General features: G+C 45.6%; 10 non-coding genes and 1 pseudogene across 10 annotated transcripts; all 11 read right to left on the bottom strand.

Moving 5' to 3' along the window:
- Positions 1 to 70: 70 nt before the first annotated feature.
- Positions 71 to 261, bottom strand: LOC146055176 (U2 spliceosomal RNA). The gene has a single exon (XR_014468504.1). It is a non-coding gene; the product is annotated as a U2 spliceosomal RNA (small nuclear RNA).
- Positions 262 to 1,635: 1,374 nt separating this feature from the next.
- Positions 1,636 to 1,826, bottom strand: LOC146055175 (U2 spliceosomal RNA). The gene has a single exon (XR_014468503.1). It is a non-coding gene; the product is annotated as a U2 spliceosomal RNA (small nuclear RNA).
- A 1,374-nt stretch (positions 1,827 to 3,200) lies between these two features.
- On the bottom strand, positions 3,201 to 3,391 carry LOC146055174 (U2 spliceosomal RNA). Its single transcript, XR_014468502.1, has one exon. It is a non-coding gene; the product is annotated as a U2 spliceosomal RNA (small nuclear RNA).
- Positions 3,392 to 4,765: 1,374 nt separating this feature from the next.
- Positions 4,766 to 4,956, bottom strand: LOC146055172 (U2 spliceosomal RNA). Its single transcript, XR_014468501.1, has one exon. It is a non-coding gene; the product is annotated as a U2 spliceosomal RNA (small nuclear RNA).
- A 1,374-nt stretch (positions 4,957 to 6,330) lies between these two features.
- On the bottom strand, positions 6,331 to 6,521 carry LOC146055171 (U2 spliceosomal RNA). Its single transcript, XR_014468500.1, has one exon. It is a non-coding gene; the product is annotated as a U2 spliceosomal RNA (small nuclear RNA).
- Positions 6,522 to 7,895: 1,374 nt separating this feature from the next.
- On the bottom strand, positions 7,896 to 8,086 carry LOC146055170 (U2 spliceosomal RNA). The gene has a single exon (XR_014468499.1). It is a non-coding gene; the product is annotated as a U2 spliceosomal RNA (small nuclear RNA).
- Positions 8,087 to 9,460: 1,374 nt separating this feature from the next.
- Positions 9,461 to 9,651, bottom strand: LOC146055169 (U2 spliceosomal RNA). The gene has a single exon (XR_014468498.1). It is a non-coding gene; the product is annotated as a U2 spliceosomal RNA (small nuclear RNA).
- Positions 9,652 to 11,025: 1,374 nt separating this feature from the next.
- Positions 11,026 to 11,216, bottom strand: LOC146055168 (U2 spliceosomal RNA). Its single transcript, XR_014468497.1, has one exon. It is a non-coding gene; the product is annotated as a U2 spliceosomal RNA (small nuclear RNA).
- Positions 11,217 to 12,590: 1,374 nt separating this feature from the next.
- On the bottom strand, positions 12,591 to 12,792 carry LOC146055121 (U2 spliceosomal RNA; annotated as a pseudogene).
- A 6,575-nt stretch (positions 12,793 to 19,367) lies between these two features.
- On the bottom strand, positions 19,368 to 19,558 carry LOC146055167 (U2 spliceosomal RNA). The gene has a single exon (XR_014468496.1). It is a non-coding gene; the product is annotated as a U2 spliceosomal RNA (small nuclear RNA).
- Positions 19,559 to 20,932: 1,374 nt separating this feature from the next.
- Positions 20,933 to 21,123, bottom strand: LOC146055166 (U2 spliceosomal RNA). The gene has a single exon (XR_014468495.1). It is a non-coding gene; the product is annotated as a U2 spliceosomal RNA (small nuclear RNA).
- Positions 21,124 to 21,580: the final 457 nt, after the last annotated feature.

Genomic DNA, 21,580 nt, shown 5'->3' with positions numbered 1-21,580 from the left:
GTGCACAAACAATTGATACTCCAAATCAAGTGCCAGGAATGGAAATAGTCTATTTTTGGATAACAGATTAGGAAGGTGCACCGGTCCTGGAAGTACTGCAATACCAGGTCAATGCGTGGAGTGGACAGAGCAAGCTCTTCTTCCATCTCCCTGTTCTAAAAATCCATTTAATATATGGCCCCCAGATAGGGGGCGTATCAGATATTAAACTGATAAGAACAGATACTACACTTGATCTTAGCCAAAAGGCCGAGAAGCGATAACCCGAATGGGCTCCCAGCAAACCGCGCGAACCTGAATTCGGCCAGCAATACTGGTGGAGAGGAGATCAGCACCACGGACACATCTAACACACACACATCACTTCTTTGTCGTTGCAGTCTGAAAGATACCTGGCTGTACGGCAGGTGTGATTAGGACTTGAAGTGCTGGACAGGGACCGGAGGACGAGTAGCCATCCAACTGATTTTGTGATTAGGTCGTCGGCGGGCGGGAAGGGAGCCTCAGCTGGGTAGGAGGCCAAATTTGCATGTGCTCCGCCCCGTCTGTTGACGTCGCGTCAACAGACACACACCCACTAGGCAGACGACCAACAGGCAAGCAGCAGCAGCCAGCTGTCTCCTCGCTCTTTGCTGCTGCATGCCTGCCTGTGTCCCTGACGAACTGCTGCTGACTAAATCAATCAGCTAGCTGCTGCAGAGGAGAAGGAGGAATCTTGCACAATCAGGTGCAATGACGGCTTTCCTGTTTTGAGCCCATTCAGCAGCAGTAGTAGACAGTCAGATGGACAGGCATTCATGTGGCAGGACCCTTTGTGTGACATCACAATCTGCCCTCTATGACATCACAAGCTGCTCACTCGGAATCCGGCGGAACCTGACAGCCAGACAGTCACTTGGAACAGACAGGCAGACAGGACAGTCATGTGTAGGTGAGCTGGGTGGGCCAATGTTTTCTTTTATTGGCAGTTACCACCCAAATGATGGTCCGAAGAAGGTAAGTGATACTTTTTCTAAATCCCCCCTCTCAATGATCATCAATTGTTTGGCTCGGAAAAAAAATGGAAGAGGAAAAAAAATTCCCAAAACAAAAGAAATGAGGAAAAAAAATTCCCAAAACAAAAGAGAGAAAAGAGCGCGCAAAAAGAAAAGAAAAAAATATAAGAAATAAAGAAAGAAAGAAAGAAAGAGAGAGGAAAAAAAAAAAAACCAAGCCATTTCAAATGGAGAGGGAGGGGGGTCCAAAAATGCCATTGCTGTGATCCAGTTGATGTTTCCGTGGTAAGATCGTAGGTAAGTCACATAGTGTTTGCATATTTATTGGGAGGTCGCAGCGATTGATAAGTCCTTTAATTTAGGCAGGCTTCCGGTCTTTTGCCTAGGCCGCACATGCTGATATCAAGTGTAGTGTCACGTAAAAATATTTAACTGCCTCGATTCCAGAAAGTACAATTCAAGGAGTCAAGAAATAGTCACAAAATGATACACTGGAGGCAGGATTTCAAAGTATTTATGCACAAGGGTTAAACCTTGAAGCAGCAAATGCATGCATTTCTAAATACAAAGGTGCACAAACAATTGATACTCCAAATCAAGTGCCAGGAATGGAAATAGTCTATTTTTGGATAACAGATTAGGAAGGTGCACCGGTCCTGGAAGTACTGCAATACCAGGTCAATGCGTGGAGTGGACAGAGCAAGCTCTTCTTCCATCTCCCTGTTCTAAAAATCCATTTAATATATGGCCCCCAGATAGGGGGCGTATCAGATATTAAACTGATAAGAACAGATACTACACTTGATCTTAGCCAAAAGGCCGAGAAGCGATAACCCGAATGGGCTCCCAGCAAACCGCGCGAACCTGAATTCGGCCAGCAATACTGGTGGAGAGGAGATCAGCACCACGGACACATCTAACACACACACATCACTTCTTTGTCGTTGCAGTCTGAAAGATACCTGGCTGTACGGCAGGTGTGATTAGGACTTGAAGTGCTGGACAGGGACCGGAGGACGAGTAGCCATCCAACTGATTTTGTGATTAGGTCGTCGGCGGGCGGGAAGGGAGCCTCAGCTGGGTAGGAGGCCAAATTTGCATGTGCTCCGCCCCGTCTGTTGACGTCGCGTCAACAGACACACACCCACTAGGCAGACGACCAACAGGCAAGCAGCAGCAGCCAGCTGTCTCCTCGCTCTTTGCTGCTGCATGCCTGCCTGTGTCCCTGACGAACTGCTGCTGACTAAATCAATCAGCTAGCTGCTGCAGAGGAGAAGGAGGAATCTTGCACAATCAGGTGCAATGACGGCTTTCCTGTTTTGAGCCCATTCAGCAGCAGTAGTAGACAGTCAGATGGACAGGCATTCATGTGGCAGGACCCTTTGTGTGACATCACAATCTGCCCTCTATGACATCACAAGCTGCTCACTCGGAATCCGGCGGAACCTGACAGCCAGACAGTCACTTGGAACAGACAGGCAGACAGGACAGTCATGTGTAGGTGAGCTGGGTGGGCCAATGTTTTCTTTTATTGGCAGTTACCACCCAAATGATGGTCCGAAGAAGGTAAGTGATACTTTTTCTAAATCCCCCCTCTCAATGATCATCAATTGTTTGGCTCGGAAAAAAAATGGAAGAGGAAAAAAAATTCCCAAAACAAAAGAAATGAGGAAAAAAAATTCCCAAAACAAAAGAGAGAAAAGAGCGCGCAAAAAGAAAAGAAAAAAATATAAGAAATAAAGAAAGAAAGAAAGAAAGAGAGAGGAAAAAAAAAAAAACCAAGCCATTTCAAATGGAGAGGGAGGGGGGTCCAAAAATGCCATTGCTGTGATCCAGTTGATGTTTCCGTGGTAAGATCGTAGGTAAGTCACATAGTGTTTGCATATTTATTGGGAGGTCGCAGCGATTGATAAGTCCTTTAATTTAGGCAGGCTTCCGGTCTTTTGCCTAGGCCGCACATGCTGATATCAAGTGTAGTGTCACGTAAAAATATTTAACTGCCTCGATTCCAGAAAGTACAATTCAAGGAGTCAAGAAATAGTCACAAAATGATACACTGGAGGCAGGATTTCAAAGTATTTATGCACAAGGGTTAAACCTTGAAGCAGCAAATGCATGCATTTCTAAATACAAAGGTGCACAAACAATTGATACTCCAAATCAAGTGCCAGGAATGGAAATAGTCTATTTTTGGATAACAGATTAGGAAGGTGCACCGGTCCTGGAAGTACTGCAATACCAGGTCAATGCGTGGAGTGGACAGAGCAAGCTCTTCTTCCATCTCCCTGTTCTAAAAATCCATTTAATATATGGCCCCCAGATAGGGGGCGTATCAGATATTAAACTGATAAGAACAGATACTACACTTGATCTTAGCCAAAAGGCCGAGAAGCGATAACCCGAATGGGCTCCCAGCAAACCGCGCGAACCTGAATTCGGCCAGCAATACTGGTGGAGAGGAGATCAGCACCACGGACACATCTAACACACACACATCACTTCTTTGTCGTTGCAGTCTGAAAGATACCTGGCTGTACGGCAGGTGTGATTAGGACTTGAAGTGCTGGACAGGGACCGGAGGACGAGTAGCCATCCAACTGATTTTGTGATTAGGTCGTCGGCGGGCGGGAAGGGAGCCTCAGCTGGGTAGGAGGCCAAATTTGCATGTGCTCCGCCCCGTCTGTTGACGTCGCGTCAACAGACACACACCCACTAGGCAGACGACCAACAGGCAAGCAGCAGCAGCCAGCTGTCTCCTCGCTCTTTGCTGCTGCATGCCTGCCTGTGTCCCTGACGAACTGCTGCTGACTAAATCAATCAGCTAGCTGCTGCAGAGGAGAAGGAGGAATCTTGCACAATCAGGTGCAATGACGGCTTTCCTGTTTTGAGCCCATTCAGCAGCAGTAGTAGACAGTCAGATGGACAGGCATTCATGTGGCAGGACCCTTTGTGTGACATCACAATCTGCCCTCTATGACATCACAAGCTGCTCACTCGGAATCCGGCGGAACCTGACAGCCAGACAGTCACTTGGAACAGACAGGCAGACAGGACAGTCATGTGTAGGTGAGCTGGGTGGGCCAATGTTTTCTTTTATTGGCAGTTACCACCCAAATGATGGTCCGAAGAAGGTAAGTGATACTTTTTCTAAATCCCCCCTCTCAATGATCATCAATTGTTTGGCTCGGAAAAAAAATGGAAGAGGAAAAAAAATTCCCAAAACAAAAGAAATGAGGAAAAAAAATTCCCAAAACAAAAGAGAGAAAAGAGCGCGCAAAAAGAAAAGAAAAAAATATAAGAAATAAAGAAAGAAAGAAAGAAAGAGAGAGGAAAAAAAAAAAAACCAAGCCATTTCAAATGGAGAGGGAGGGGGGTCCAAAAATGCCATTGCTGTGATCCAGTTGATGTTTCCGTGGTAAGATCGTAGGTAAGTCACATAGTGTTTGCATATTTATTGGGAGGTCGCAGCGATTGATAAGTCCTTTAATTTAGGCAGGCTTCCGGTCTTTTGCCTAGGCCGCACATGCTGATATCAAGTGTAGTGTCACGTAAAAATATTTAACTGCCTCGATTCCAGAAAGTACAATTCAAGGAGTCAAGAAATAGTCACAAAATGATACACTGGAGGCAGGATTTCAAAGTATTTATGCACAAGGGTTAAACCTTGAAGCAGCAAATGCATGCATTTCTAAATACAAAGGTGCACAAACAATTGATACTCCAAATCAAGTGCCAGGAATGGAAATAGTCTATTTTTGGATAACAGATTAGGAAGGTGCACCGGTCCTGGAAGTACTGCAATACCAGGTCAATGCGTGGAGTGGACAGAGCAAGCTCTTCTTCCATCTCCCTGTTCTAAAAATCCATTTAATATATGGCCCCCAGATAGGGGGCGTATCAGATATTAAACTGATAAGAACAGATACTACACTTGATCTTAGCCAAAAGGCCGAGAAGCGATAACCCGAATGGGCTCCCAGCAAACCGCGCGAACCTGAATTCGGCCAGCAATACTGGTGGAGAGGAGATCAGCACCACGGACACATCTAACACACACACATCACTTCTTTGTCGTTGCAGTCTGAAAGATACCTGGCTGTACGGCAGGTGTGATTAGGACTTGAAGTGCTGGACAGGGACCGGAGGACGAGTAGCCATCCAACTGATTTTGTGATTAGGTCGTCGGCGGGCGGGAAGGGAGCCTCAGCTGGGTAGGAGGCCAAATTTGCATGTGCTCCGCCCCGTCTGTTGACGTCGCGTCAACAGACACACACCCACTAGGCAGACGACCAACAGGCAAGCAGCAGCAGCCAGCTGTCTCCTCGCTCTTTGCTGCTGCATGCCTGCCTGTGTCCCTGACGAACTGCTGCTGACTAAATCAATCAGCTAGCTGCTGCAGAGGAGAAGGAGGAATCTTGCACAATCAGGTGCAATGACGGCTTTCCTGTTTTGAGCCCATTCAGCAGCAGTAGTAGACAGTCAGATGGACAGGCATTCATGTGGCAGGACCCTTTGTGTGACATCACAATCTGCCCTCTATGACATCACAAGCTGCTCACTCGGAATCCGGCGGAACCTGACAGCCAGACAGTCACTTGGAACAGACAGGCAGACAGGACAGTCATGTGTAGGTGAGCTGGGTGGGCCAATGTTTTCTTTTATTGGCAGTTACCACCCAAATGATGGTCCGAAGAAGGTAAGTGATACTTTTTCTAAATCCCCCCTCTCAATGATCATCAATTGTTTGGCTCGGAAAAAAAATGGAAGAGGAAAAAAAATTCCCAAAACAAAAGAAATGAGGAAAAAAAATTCCCAAAACAAAAGAGAGAAAAGAGCGCGCAAAAAGAAAAGAAAAAAATATAAGAAATAAAGAAAGAAAGAAAGAAAGAGAGAGGAAAAAAAAAAAAACCAAGCCATTTCAAATGGAGAGGGAGGGGGGTCCAAAAATGCCATTGCTGTGATCCAGTTGATGTTTCCGTGGTAAGATCGTAGGTAAGTCACATAGTGTTTGCATATTTATTGGGAGGTCGCAGCGATTGATAAGTCCTTTAATTTAGGCAGGCTTCCGGTCTTTTGCCTAGGCCGCACATGCTGATATCAAGTGTAGTGTCACGTAAAAATATTTAACTGCCTCGATTCCAGAAAGTACAATTCAAGGAGTCAAGAAATAGTCACAAAATGATACACTGGAGGCAGGATTTCAAAGTATTTATGCACAAGGGTTAAACCTTGAAGCAGCAAATGCATGCATTTCTAAATACAAAGGTGCACAAACAATTGATACTCCAAATCAAGTGCCAGGAATGGAAATAGTCTATTTTTGGATAACAGATTAGGAAGGTGCACCGGTCCTGGAAGTACTGCAATACCAGGTCAATGCGTGGAGTGGACAGAGCAAGCTCTTCTTCCATCTCCCTGTTCTAAAAATCCATTTAATATATGGCCCCCAGATAGGGGGCGTATCAGATATTAAACTGATAAGAACAGATACTACACTTGATCTTAGCCAAAAGGCCGAGAAGCGATAACCCGAATGGGCTCCCAGCAAACCGCGCGAACCTGAATTCGGCCAGCAATACTGGTGGAGAGGAGATCAGCACCACGGACACATCTAACACACACACATCACTTCTTTGTCGTTGCAGTCTGAAAGATACCTGGCTGTACGGCAGGTGTGATTAGGACTTGAAGTGCTGGACAGGGACCGGAGGACGAGTAGCCATCCAACTGATTTTGTGATTAGGTCGTCGGCGGGCGGGAAGGGAGCCTCAGCTGGGTAGGAGGCCAAATTTGCATGTGCTCCGCCCCGTCTGTTGACGTCGCGTCAACAGACACACACCCACTAGGCAGACGACCAACAGGCAAGCAGCAGCAGCCAGCTGTCTCCTCGCTCTTTGCTGCTGCATGCCTGCCTGTGTCCCTGACGAACTGCTGCTGACTAAATCAATCAGCTAGCTGCTGCAGAGGAGAAGGAGGAATCTTGCACAATCAGGTGCAATGACGGCTTTCCTGTTTTGAGCCCATTCAGCAGCAGTAGTAGACAGTCAGATGGACAGGCATTCATGTGGCAGGACCCTTTGTGTGACATCACAATCTGCCCTCTATGACATCACAAGCTGCTCACTCGGAATCCGGCGGAACCTGACAGCCAGACAGTCACTTGGAACAGACAGGCAGACAGGACAGTCATGTGTAGGTGAGCTGGGTGGGCCAATGTTTTCTTTTATTGGCAGTTACCACCCAAATGATGGTCCGAAGAAGGTAAGTGATACTTTTTCTAAATCCCCCCTCTCAATGATCATCAATTGTTTGGCTCGGAAAAAAAATGGAAGAGGAAAAAAAATTCCCAAAACAAAAGAAATGAGGAAAAAAAATTCCCAAAACAAAAGAGAGAAAAGAGCGCGCAAAAAGAAAAGAAAAAAATATAAGAAATAAAGAAAGAAAGAAAGAAAGAGAGAGGAAAAAAAAAAAAACCAAGCCATTTCAAATGGAGAGGGAGGGGGGTCCAAAAATGCCATTGCTGTGATCCAGTTGATGTTTCCGTGGTAAGATCGTAGGTAAGTCACATAGTGTTTGCATATTTATTGGGAGGTCGCAGCGATTGATAAGTCCTTTAATTTAGGCAGGCTTCCGGTCTTTTGCCTAGGCCGCACATGCTGATATCAAGTGTAGTGTCACGTAAAAATATTTAACTGCCTCGATTCCAGAAAGTACAATTCAAGGAGTCAAGAAATAGTCACAAAATGATACACTGGAGGCAGGATTTCAAAGTATTTATGCACAAGGGTTAAACCTTGAAGCAGCAAATGCATGCATTTCTAAATACAAAGGTGCACAAACAATTGATACTCCAAATCAAGTGCCAGGAATGGAAATAGTCTATTTTTGGATAACAGATTAGGAAGGTGCACCGGTCCTGGAAGTACTGCAATACCAGGTCAATGCGTGGAGTGGACAGAGCAAGCTCTTCTTCCATCTCCCTGTTCTAAAAATCCATTTAATATATGGCCCCCAGATAGGGGGCGTATCAGATATTAAACTGATAAGAACAGATACTACACTTGATCTTAGCCAAAAGGCCGAGAAGCGATAACCCGAATGGGCTCCCAGCAAACCGCGCGAACCTGAATTCGGCCAGCAATACTGGTGGAGAGGAGATCAGCACCACGGACACATCTAACACACACACATCACTTCTTTGTCGTTGCAGTCTGAAAGATACCTGGCTGTACGGCAGGTGTGATTAGGACTTGAAGTGCTGGACAGGGACCGGAGGACGAGTAGCCATCCAACTGATTTTGTGATTAGGTCGTCGGCGGGCGGGAAGGGAGCCTCAGCTGGGTAGGAGGCCAAATTTGCATGTGCTCCGCCCCGTCTGTTGACGTCGCGTCAACAGACACACACCCACTAGGCAGACGACCAACAGGCAAGCAGCAGCAGCCAGCTGTCTCCTCGCTCTTTGCTGCTGCATGCCTGCCTGTGTCCCTGACGAACTGCTGCTGACTAAATCAATCAGCTAGCTGCTGCAGAGGAGAAGGAGGAATCTTGCACAATCAGGTGCAATGACGGCTTTCCTGTTTTGAGCCCATTCAGCAGCAGTAGTAGACAGTCAGATGGACAGGCATTCATGTGGCAGGACCCTTTGTGTGACATCACAATCTGCCCTCTATGACATCACAAGCTGCTCACTCGGAATCCGGCGGAACCTGACAGCCAGACAGTCACTTGGAACAGACAGGCAGACAGGACAGTCATGTGTAGGTGAGCTGGGTGGGCCAATGTTTTCTTTTATTGGCAGTTACCACCCAAATGATGGTCCGAAGAAGGTAAGTGATACTTTTTCTAAATCCCCCCTCTCAATGATCATCAATTGTTTGGCTCGGAAAAAAAATGGAAGAGGAAAAAAAATTCCCAAAACAAAAGAAATGAGGAAAAAAAATTCCCAAAACAAAAGAGAGAAAAGAGCGCGCAAAAAGAAAAGAAAAAAATATAAGAAATAAAGAAAGAAAGAAAGAAAGAGAGAGGAAAAAAAAAAAAACCAAGCCATTTCAAATGGAGAGGGAGGGGGGTCCAAAAATGCCATTGCTGTGATCCAGTTGATGTTTCCGTGGTAAGATCGTAGGTAAGTCACATAGTGTTTGCATATTTATTGGGAGGTCGCAGCGATTGATAAGTCCTTTAATTTAGGCAGGCTTCCGGTCTTTTGCCTAGGCCGCACATGCTGATATCAAGTGTAGTGTCACGTAAAAATATTTAACTGCCTCGATTCCAGAAAGTACAATTCAAGGAGTCAAGAAATAGTCACAAAATGATACACTGGAGGCAGGATTTCAAAGTATTTATGCACAAGGGTTAAACCTTGAAGCAGCAAATGCATGCATTTCTAAATACAAAGGTGCACAAACAATTGATACTCCAAATCAAGTGCCAGGAATGGAAATAGTCTATTTTTGGATAACAGATTAGGAAGGTGCACCGGTCCTGGAAGTACTGCAATACCAGGTCAATGCGTGGAGTGGACAGAGCAAGCTCTTCTTCCATCTCCCTGTTCTAAAAATCCATTTAATATATGGCCCCCAGATAGGGGGCGTATCAGATATTAAACTGATAAGAACAGATACTACACTTGATCTTAGCCAAAAGGCCGAGAAGCGATAACCCGAATGGGCTCCCAGCAAACCGCGCGAACCTGAATTCGGCCAGCAATACTGGTGGAGAGGAGATCAGCACCACGGACACATCTAACACACACACATCACTTCTTTGTCGTTGCAGTCTGAAAGATACCTGGCTGTACGGCAGGTGTGATTAGGACTTGAAGTGCTGGACAGGGACCGGAGGACGAGTAGCCATCCAACTGATTTTGTGATTAGGTCGTCGGCGGGCGGGAAGGGAGCCTCAGCTGGGTAGGAGGCCAAATTTGCATGTGCTCCGCCCCGTCTGTTGACGTCGCGTCAACAGACACACACCCACTAGGCAGACGACCAACAGGCAAGCAGCAGCAGCCAGCTGTCTCCTCGCTCTTTGCTGCTGCATGCCTGCCTGTGTCCCTGACGAACTGCTGCTGACTAAATCAATCAGCTAGCTGCTGCAGAGGAGAAGGAGGAATCTTGCACAATCAGGTGCAATGACGGCTTTCCTGTTTTGAGCCCATTCAGCAGCAGTAGTAGACAGTCAGATGGACAGGCATTCATGTGGCAGGACCCTTTGTGTGACATCACAATCTGCCCTCTATGACATCACAAGCTGCTCACTCGGAATCCGGCGGAACCTGACAGCCAGACAGTCACTTGGAACAGACAGGCAGACAGGACAGTCATGTGTAGGTGAGCTGGGTGGGCCAATGTTTTCTTTTATTGGCAGTTACCACCCAAATGATGGTCCGAAGAAGGTAAGTGATACTTTTTCTAAATCCCCCCTCTCAATGATCATCAATTGTTTGGCTCGGAAAAAAAATGGAAGAGGAAAAAAAATTCCCAAAACAAAAGAAATGAGGAAAAAAAATTCCCAAAACAAAAGAGAGAAAAGAGCGCGCAAAAAGAAAAGAAAAAAATATAAGAAATAAAGAAAGAAAGAAAGAAAGAGAGAGGAAAAAAAAAAAAACCAAGCCATTTCAAATGGAGAGGGAGGGGGGTCCAAAAATGCCATTGCTGTGATCCAGTTGATGTTTCCGTGGTAAGATCGTAGGTAAGTCACATAGTGTTTGCATATTTATTGGGAGGTCGCAGCGATTGATAAGTCCTTTAATTTAGGCAGGCTTCCGGTCTTTTGCCTAGGCCGCACATGCTGATATCAAGTGTAGTGTCACGTAAAAATATTTAACTGCCTCGATTCCAGAAAGTACAATTCAAGGAGTCAAGAAATAGTCACAAAATGATACACTGGAGGCAGGATTTCAAAGTATTTATGCACAAGGGTTAAACCTTGAAGCAGCAAATGCATGCATTTCTAAATACAAAGGTGCACAAACAATTGATACTCCAAATCAAGTGCCAGGAATGGAAATAGTCTATTTTTGGATAACAGATTAGGAAGGTGCACCGGTCCTGGAAGTACTGCAATACCAGGTCAATGCGTGGAGTGGACAGAGCAAGCTCTTCTTCCATCTCCCTGTTCTAAAAATCCATTTAATATATGGCCCCCAGATAGGGGGCGTATCAGATATTAAACTGATAAGAACAGATACTACACTTGATCTTAGCCAAAAGGCCGAGAAGCGATAACCCGAATGGGCTCCCAGCAAACCGCGCGAACCTGAATTCGGCCAGCAATACTGGTGGAGAGGAGATCAGCACCACGGACACATCTAACACACACACATCACTTCTTTGTCGTTGCAGTCTGAAAGATACCTGGCTGTACGGCAGGTGTGATTAGGACTTGAAGTGCTGGACAGGGACCGGAGGACGAGTAGCCATCCAACTGATTTTGTGATTAGGTCGTCGGCGGGCGGGAAGGGAGCCTCAGCTGGGTAGGAGGCCAAATTTGCATGTGCTCCGCCCCGTCTGTTGACGTCGCGTCAACAGACACACACCCACTAGGCAGACGACCAACAGGCAAGCAGCAGCAGCCAGCTGTCTCCTCGCTCTTTGCTGCTGCATGCCTGCCTGTGTCCCTGACGAACTGCTGCTGACTAAATCAATCAGCTAGCTGCTGCAGAGGAGAAGGAGGAATCTTGCACAATCAGGTGCAATGACGGCTTTCCTGTTTTGAGCCCATTCAGCAGCAGTAGTAGACAGTCAGATGGACAGGCATTCATGTGGCAGGACCCTTTGTGTGACATCACAATCTGCCCTCTATGACATCACAAGCTGCTCACTCGGAATCCGGCGGAACCTGACAGCCAGACAGTCACTTGGAACAGACAGGCAGACAGGACAGTCATGTGTAGGTGAGCTGGGTGGGCCAATGTTTTCTTTTATTGGCAGTTACCACCCAAATGATGGTCCGAAGAAGGTAAGTGATACTTTTTCTAAATCCCCCCTCTCAATGATCATCAATTGTTTGGCTCGGAAAAAAAATGGAAGAGGAAAAAAAATTCCCAAAACAAAAGAAATGAGGAAAAAAAATTCCCAAAACAAAAGAGAGAAAAGAGCGCGCAAAAAGAAAAGAAAAAAATATAAGAAATAAAGAAAGAAAGAAAGAAAGAGAGAGGAAAAAAAAAAAAACCAAGCCATTTCAAATGGAGAGGGAGGGGGGTCCAAAAATGCCATTGCTGTGATCCAGTTGATGTTTCCGTGGTAAGATCGTAGGTAAGTCACATAGTGTTTGCATATTTATTGGGAGGTCGCAGCGATTGATAAGTCCTTTAATTTAGGCAGGCTTCCGGTCTTTTGCCTAGGCCGCACATGCTGATATCAAGTGTAGTGTCACGTAAAAATATTTAACTGCCTCGATTCCAGAAAGTACAATTCAAGGAGTCAAGAAATAGTCACAAAATGATACACTGGAGGCAGGATTTCAAAGTATTTATGCACAAGGGTTAAACCTTGAAGCAGCAAATGCATGCATTTCTAAATACAAAGGTGCACAAACAATTGATACTCCAAATCAAGTGCCAGGAATGGAAATAGTCTATTTTTGGATAACAGATTAGGAAGGTGCACCGGTCCTGGAAGTACTGCAATACCAGGTCAATGCGTGGAGTGGACAGAGCAAGCTCTTCTTCCATCTCCCTGTTCTAAAAATCCATTTAATATATGGCCCCCAGATAGGGGGCGTATCAGATATTAAACTGATAAGAACAGATTTTTTTTTTTTTTTTTTTTTTTTTTTTTTTTTTTTTCCCAAAACCAATCAGGTTAGGAATTTTTTCGTCGCTGTTCCTTAGAACAGCAATCACCGTGACTTCATTTTTAACGAAAACACATCCTCTCATCATACTTGGTTCTTTTTAAATCATATTTTATAATCCAAAATGAAAGACATCTCCATTGATCTTCTTATCCAAAAAAAATAGACTTTTCACAACGCCTTCTTCATACTAAACAGAACCCACTATACCCACCACCTCAACCTAACTATATTTCACCCAATGTTTCCACTTTTTGTGTTTCCACACACCCTCCGCATCGCACTCATTCTTTTTCTTTTTGTCCCATTCATAGCACACATACAACTTCCCTAATACCATCCTTAAACATTCATTCACTCCAATTTCTTCTTTCTTAAACACATATATGTTTCTTACATCCCACAGACATTCCAACACACATACCATTATTAACCATAAAATTCTTCCTTTCGTCCCTCCTCTTACACCCATCCCAAACAAAGCAATCTTCCATGTCACACTCTCAATCCCAGTCAACTCCTTACATACACCTTCCAAACCCTTCCATACCTTTCTTGCAAAATCACACTCCCATACCAAATGTCTTATAGACTCATCCCCACAACACTCATTCCTTGGACACTTTTCCACACTAGTCAGACCCCGCTTCTTTTGCACCACTCGTACCGGCAATATCCCATGCATCCTCATCCAAACAATATCCCTTTGCCTATTATCCAAACCATCCACACGTACATTCTTCCACACTTCCAAACATTCCCCATCATTCAACCCTTCTACCTTGCATACACTTTCTTTATCTCTCAACTTCCTCACAACATTCTTTTTCTGCTTAAAGTCCTCCTTACTCACCTCTGACAACTCCCATTTCCTCACAAACACACTAATCCTTTTATACCATATACACACATCATCCGCAACCGGTTCATTCAGCTTTCTTTCGTACCATTTCAGTTTAACAAACATCCACCCAGCCATATACCTCATCATACACGCCGCTTTATTATCTCTCTCAATCATACTCACCACTCTTGCAATAACATTCAGATTCAGATACACATCCACATTCGGAAAATCAACACCTCCTTTCGCTCTTTCTTTCACGACCCATTCTCTCTTCAGACATTCTGTTCTCCTATTCCACAAAAACAAAAACAACACCCTTTTAATCCTTTTCAAACACAAAACATTTGGCATAAACACACACGCAACATACAACAACATAGGTAATATAACCATTTTCACCACTAACACTCTCCCAGTCATCGTCAATCGTCTCAACTTCCAAAAATTCAATCTCCCTTTCACCTTTCGTTCCAATTCACACCAACTCTCTTTCCCACGCATATCATCATCAAACACTACACCCAAAATTTTTATCCCACCCTCCACATACTCACATCCCACATCATCCACACCCTTACGCCCAAAAACTTTTATTTTGGTTTTCTCCCAATTCAATTTGAAAGCCGAAGCCCCACAAAAAAACCCAATCAACAATTTAGCCCTTTCTAACCCTCTCTTACTCTCACTCACAATCACCACATCATCCATATAACTTAAAACTTTCACACTCCTTCCACCACTCCCAGGGATCAAATAACCTTTCATAACTTTATCACGCCTCAACATGCACAACAGGGGTTCCAACGCACATACAAAAATAATAGGGGATAACGGACATCCTTGCCTTACACCCGACCTTACATGAAAACTTTCACTCAAAAAACCATTCACTAAAATCTTACTACTCACACCATCATACATACTTCTAATCTTACACACAAATTCACTCGGAAAACCCATTCGCAACAAAACTTTCAGCAAAAACTCATGCGCAACCCTATCAAACGCTTTCTCAAAATCTAATCCCATCACATACATCCTCCGCTCACGCTTCATACAATCACCAATCATATCCCGTAACAGCATCAAATTCTCACTTATTCTTCTTTCAGGCACCGCACACACTTGTTCTTCCTCAATCACCTGCTCAATCACACCTCTCATACGATTGGCCACCACTTTAGCATATATTTTGTAATCAACGTTTAGCAACGTAATTGGCCGCCAATTCTTCACATCCTTCCTTTCACCCTTCTTATGAATCAGTACAACCACACCCTCTTTCATACTCGCACTCATTTTCTCATTCTTAAACATATATTCCATCACATTCACAACATCCATTCCAATCACATCCCACATCATACTATAAAACTCAACAGGCAACCCATCACTTCCAGGCGTCTTATTTCTACTCAGACTCTCAATCGCATCCTTAATCTCTTTCTCTTTCAAATTTTGGCACAACAACCCCAAGTCACTCTCTTCCACTCTTCTTTCAACCGCACTCAAAACCTCGCACTCCATACTCTCATCACATCCCTTAACATCAAACAAAACACTATAGAACCTCTCAACCTCCTTCCTCATACTTTCACCATACAAATCCTCTCCATTCTCACCTTTTACTACATCCATATCTTTCCTTCCACCGCAAACTTTCTTAAAAAAAATACCTGCTACATTTCTCATCCTTCTCCATGCATTCCACTTTCGCACTGTACACAATCTGACGTCCTTTCTCCTTCATTCTCTCTTTGCACACATTCTTGGTCTCACGTATCTCATCTTCAACATCCGCACCATCCTCTCTCATCCTGTACAAATATTCCAATCTTTTTCCCATCCATACATCCTCTTCTCGCTTCAATCTCGCCATTCTGTACCCATTCTTTCTAAAAAACTTCCTAATCTCACCTTTCACCCAATCCCACCATTCTAACAAACATCCATACTTCCCTTTCTCCCCCTTCCACTTCTCATAGCACTCAGCAAATTTCACTCTTACCTCATCATTCCCTAGCATACCAATATTCAACTTCCATATCCCATTCCCATAACTTCCACTCTCCTTGCATACCAAGCTACATTTAATACACTCATGATCCGAAAAACACACTCTCACTTGCTCAAACCTTTCACCCGTGAAATCTTTTGAAGCTAACACGTAATCCAGCCTAGATTCTATCATTCCTCTGTCTGCTCTGTATGTCACATTTGCTACTCCACCACCACATTCTCTCGCCACATCCACCAGTGAAAAATCAGCAATCATACCACGCAAAATCCCACTCGTAACATCATTCCTAACCTCATCCACTCCTCTTTTCACTCCTCTATCAATCACACAATTTAAATCCCCAACAATCACAACAGGCTTTCTACCAATTAAATAATAACTTAGCTTTTCAAATAATGCCTTCCGCTTATTTTTATCAACATGTGCATAAATATTCAAAAGATTAAATTTCCACCCACCATAATCAAACCCAATCAACACACATCTACCTTCTTCTATTACTTTATATGAATCTACTTTATATTTATTCCCCTTCACCAACACCCCCACCCCATCATTTTTATTCTCCCTAGATCCACTCCAAAAAGAAAAACCCCACTTCCACTCCTCCCTCCTCGGTGCCTCCACCAAACCACACTCTTGTAAGCAAATAATATTTTCCCCTAAACCCTCCACATACTTAAGGACTGCTGCCCTTTTATATCTAGATCTACATCCCCTCACATTAAGGGATATAATCCCTACACACTTTTTAATGCTTGGGGCAAGGCATTAAAAACTTCCCACAGCCTGCAGAAAGTCAAGGTGGTTCGTCCGATTTTGAGGGATGAGGCCCAGCGCGCCTCATTTCCTCCAACTTCCTCTGAATGAACAACTCCCCTTCTGCCTGTCTCCTGCTACAGTCCTGGACAATTTCATCCGGGGACATCCTGGTGATGCCCATTAATGGCAGTGCCATCAGGGCTTCACTGGCCGTCAGCAGCACTTCTCCCTGCGGCACTTCGATGCGGGCTTTTTTTGCCGTTCTTTCCAGCTCTCTTTCCCTCAGGACTTTCGGTGTTACATTGTAGTCTGTACTCGGGCTCTCTCCTCCTGGGGTACTGACCATCTCATCCAGCCACGACCCTTCAGCGTCACCGCTCGTCACGGTGTTCATCGACGCTTCTGAGCTCTCCGGACTCACACCACCGGCTCCTGGACTATAACAGATCGGGGTATCCGAAACATCACTGTGGGGGGGCTCGCGCATCGACGCCTGAGCCTCCGACACCGCGTCCCCTCCTCCCTCCACGTGGGCGCTTGGTATTTGGTGGGTTTCTGGGGATCCCTGTGCAGCACACGGGGGCTCATCCTCCGCACCTCTCTCCTCCTCCATGCGTTCTGCATCCTCCTGAGCAGCTTTCCTTGCTTCCTCCTCCTGCCTTTTCCTCTCGTAGGCTTCTGCGTTTTGGGCTGCGTATTCTCCAGGGTCTTTCCCTTTACGTTTTTCAAAAAAAGCCCTCCTACAGTCCCTCGCCACATGGCTCACATCGCCGCAAAAATCGCATCTTTTTGCACAGGGGCACTCAAAGGCCTCATGGCCGGGTTTCTTGCAGTTTCTGCAAAACCTCTCTCCTCTGCAATCCTCTTTTCTGTGCCCAAATTGCCTACATTTTCGGCAAAAGTCCGGCTGGCCAGGGTACTGAAGGTATCCCCTAAACTCCCCCACCGAAAAGGAACCCGGGGGGTGTATGGGGGAACCCCTCTCATCGGTTTTCCACCGTATCCAAAACTTCCAACCCCCATTGAAGATACCGCAGATGTTCTTTTGCATAAATCCCCCACGTACCGAGGTACAAAACTGTCTCAGGAAAGCAAAGATAGTCTCTAATGTGATAAAGGGGTCAAAAACATGAACAATGAGAGGTAGCTCCTCTCCCAATGCCGGGAAGGCTTCCACACCTTCCAGGGCCGGATTGTCCTTTTCCTCCTCAAATTTCCCCAGCACCTCCTGGTAAATGGCTCTCTGAACGAAAGTAACGTCCAGAAAGTTCAGGGCCACTATTTGCTGAATACAAAAGATCTCCCTCCGCTGCACAGAAAACATTTTCTCCAAAACCTCCTCCACCAAATACCTTAGGGGACCGTTCCCCGTTGCCCTTCCAATCTTGACCCTCAGAGTGTTCCGTACTCTAGACATTGTGGTGTCGTCCGCCAATCACTCCAATAAAGGAACTCCGGACTCCAAAAGATCCCTCCTCGACGTCCCGGGGGCCCCGCCGAAGGACCCCCCAAACTCGCACCTCCTGGCTACGCCGAGCTATAAACTCGGATCGCAGCCAAAAGGCCGAGAAGCGATAACCCGAATGGGCTCCCAGCAAACCGCGCGAACCTGAATTCGGCCAGCAATACTGGTGGAGAGGAGATCAGCACCACGGACACATCTAACACACACACATCACTTCTTTGTCGTTGCAGTCTGAAAGATACCTGGCTGTACGGCAGGTGTGATTAGGACTTGAAGTGCTGGACAGGGACCGGAGGACGAGTAGCCATCCAACTGATTTTGTGATTAGGTCGTCGGCGGGCGGGAAGGGAGCCTCAGCTGGGTAGGAGGCCAAATTTGCATGTGCTCCGCCCCGTCTGTTGACGTCGCGTCAACAGACACACACCCACTAGGCAGACGACCAACAGGCAAGCAGCAGCAGCCAGCTGTCTCCTCGCTCTTTGCTGCTGCATGCCTGCCTGTGTCCCTGACGAACTGCTGCTGACTAAATCAATCAGCTAGCTGCTGCAGAGGAGAAGGAGGAATCTTGCACAATCAGGTGCAATGACGGCTTTCCTGTTTTGAGCCCATTCAGCAGCAGTAGTAGACAGTCAGATGGACAGGCATTCATGTGGCAGGACCCTTTGTGTGACATCACAATCTGCCCTCTATGACATCACAAGCTGCTCACTCGGAATCCGGCGGAACCTGACAGCCAGACAGTCACTTGGAACAGACAGGCAGACAGGACAGTCATGTGTAGGTGAGCTGGGTGGGCCAATGTTTTCTTTTATTGGCAGTTACCACCCAAATGATGGTCCGAAGAAGGTAAGTGATACTTTTTCTAAATCCCCCCTCTCAATGATCATCAATTGTTTGGCTCGGAAAAAAAATGGAAGAGGAAAAAAAATTCCCAAAACAAAAGAAATGAGGAAAAAAAATTCCCAAAACAAAAGAGAGAAAAGAGCGCGCAAAAAGAAAAGAAAAAAATATAAGAAATAAAGAAAGAAAGAAAGAAAGAGAGAGGAAAAAAAAAAAAACCAAGCCATTTCAAATGGAGAGGGAGGGGGGTCCAAAAATGCCATTGCTGTGATCCAGTTGATGTTTCCGTGGTAAGATCGTAGGTAAGTCACATAGTGTTTGCATATTTATTGGGAGGTCGCAGCGATTGATAAGTCCTTTAATTTAGGCAGGCTTCCGGTCTTTTGCCTAGGCCGCACATGCTGATATCAAGTGTAGTGTCACGTAAAAATATTTAACTGCCTCGATTCCAGAAAGTACAATTCAAGGAGTCAAGAAATAGTCACAAAATGATACACTGGAGGCAGGATTTCAAAGTATTTATGCACAAGGGTTAAACCTTGAAGCAGCAAATGCATGCATTTCTAAATACAAAGGTGCACAAACAATTGATACTCCAAATCAAGTGCCAGGAATGGAAATAGTCTATTTTTGGATAACAGATTAGGAAGGTGCACCGGTCCTGGAAGTACTGCAATACCAGGTCAATGCGTGGAGTGGACAGAGCAAGCTCTTCTTCCATCTCCCTGTTCTAAAAATCCATTTAATATATGGCCCCCAGATAGGGGGCGTATCAGATATTAAACTGATAAGAACAGATACTACACTTGATCTTAGCCAAAAGGCCGAGAAGCGATAACCCGAATGGGCTCCCAGCAAACCGCGCGAACCTGAATTCGGCCAGCAATACTGGTGGAGAGGAGATCAGCACCACGGACACATCTAACACACACACATCACTTCTTTGTCGTTGCAGTCTGAAAGATACCTGGCTGTACGGCAGGTGTGATTAGGACTTGAAGTGCTGGACAGGGACCGGAGGACGAGTAGCCATCCAACTGATTTTGTGATTAGGTCGTCGGCGGGCGGGAAGGGAGCCTCAGCTGGGTAGGAGGCCAAATTTGCATGTGCTCCGCCCCGTCTGTTGACGTCGCGTCAACAGACACACACCCACTAGGCAGACGACCAACAGGCAAGCAGCAGCAGCCAGCTGTCTCCTCGCTCTTTGCTGCTGCATGCCTGCCTGTGTCCCTGACGAACTGCTGCTGACTAAATCAATCAGCTAGCTGCTGCAGAGGAGAAGGAGGAATCTTGCACAATCAGGTGCAATGACGGCTTTCCTGTTTTGAGCCCATTCAGCAGCAGTAGTAGACAGTCAGATGGACAGGCATTCATGTGGCAGGACCCTTTGTGTGACATCACAATCTGCCCTCTATGACATCACAAGCTGCTCACTCGGAATCCGGCGGAACCTGACAGCCAGACAGTCACTTGGAACAGACAGGCAGACAGGACAGTCATGTGTAGGTGAGCTGGGTGGGCCAATGTTTTCTTTTATTGGCAGTTACCACCCAAATGATGGTCCGAAGAAGGTAAGTGATACTTTTTCTAAATCCCCCCTCTCAATGATCATCAATTGTTTGGCTCGGAAAAAAAATGGAAGAGGAAAAAAAATTCCCAAAACAAAAGAAATGAGGAAAAAAAATTCCCAAAACAAAAGAGAGAAAAGAGCGCGCAAAAAGAAAAGAAAAAAATATAAGAAATAAAGAAAGAAAGAAAGAAAGAGAGAGGAAAAAAAAAAAAACCAAGCCATTTCAAATGGAGAGGGAGGGGGGTCCAAAAATGCCATTGCTGTGATCCAGTTGATGTTTCCGTGGTAAGATCGTAGGTAAGTCACATAGTGTTTGCATATTTATTGGGAGGTCGCAGCGATTGATAAGTCCTTTAATTTAGGCAGGCTTCCGGTCTTTTGCCTAGGCCGCACATGCTGATATCAAGTGTAGTGTCACGTAAAAATATTTAACTGCCTCGATTCCAGAAAGTACAATTCAAGGAGTCAAGAAATAGTCACAAAATGATACACTGGAGGCAGGATTTCAAAGTATTTATGCACAAGGGTTAAACCTTGAAGCAGCAAATGCATGCATTTCTAAATACAAAGGTGCACAAACAATTGATACTCCAAATCAAGTGCCAGGAATGGAAATAGTCTATTTTTGGATAACAGATTAGGAAGGTGCACCGGTCCTGGAAGTACTGCAATACCAGGTCAATGCGTGGAGTGGACAGAGCAAGCTCTTCTTCCATCTCCCTGTTCTAAAAATCCATTTAATATATGGCCCCCAGATAGGGGGCGTATCAGATATTAAACTGATAAGAACAGATACTACACTTGATCTTAGCCAAAAGGCCGAGAAGCGATAACCCGAATGGGCTCCCAGCAAACCGCGCGAACCTGAATTCGGCCAGCAATACTGGTGGAGAGGAGATCAGCACCACGGACACATCTAACACACACACATCACTTCTTTGTCGTTGCAGTCTGAAAGATACCTGGCTGTACGGCAGGTGTGATTAGGACTTGAAGTGCTGGACAGGGACCGGAGGACGAGTAGCCATCCAACTGATTTTGTGATTAGGTCGTCGGCGGGCGGGAAGGGAGCCTCAGCTGGGTAGGAGGCCAAATTTGCATGTGCTCCGCCCCGTCTGTTGACGTCGCGTCAACAGACACACACCCACTAGGCAGACGACCAACAGGCAAGCAGCAGCAGCCAGCTGTCTCCTCGCTCTTTGCTGCTGCATGCCTGCCTGTGTCCCTGACGAACTGCTGCTGACTAAATCAATCAGCTAGCTGCTGCAGAGGAGAAGGAGGAATCTTG

Source organism: Crinia signifera, unplaced genomic scaffold (genome assembly GCF_055691185.1).
Source record: "Crinia signifera unplaced genomic scaffold, ASM5569118v1 HAP2_SCAFFOLD_333, whole genome shotgun sequence".
NCBI classification, from domain to species: Eukaryota; Metazoa; Chordata; class Amphibia; order Anura; family Myobatrachidae; genus Crinia; species Crinia signifera.
The sequence above is the reverse complement of the archived record's forward strand: the minus strand, read 5'-3'. Positions and strand labels throughout refer to the sequence as shown.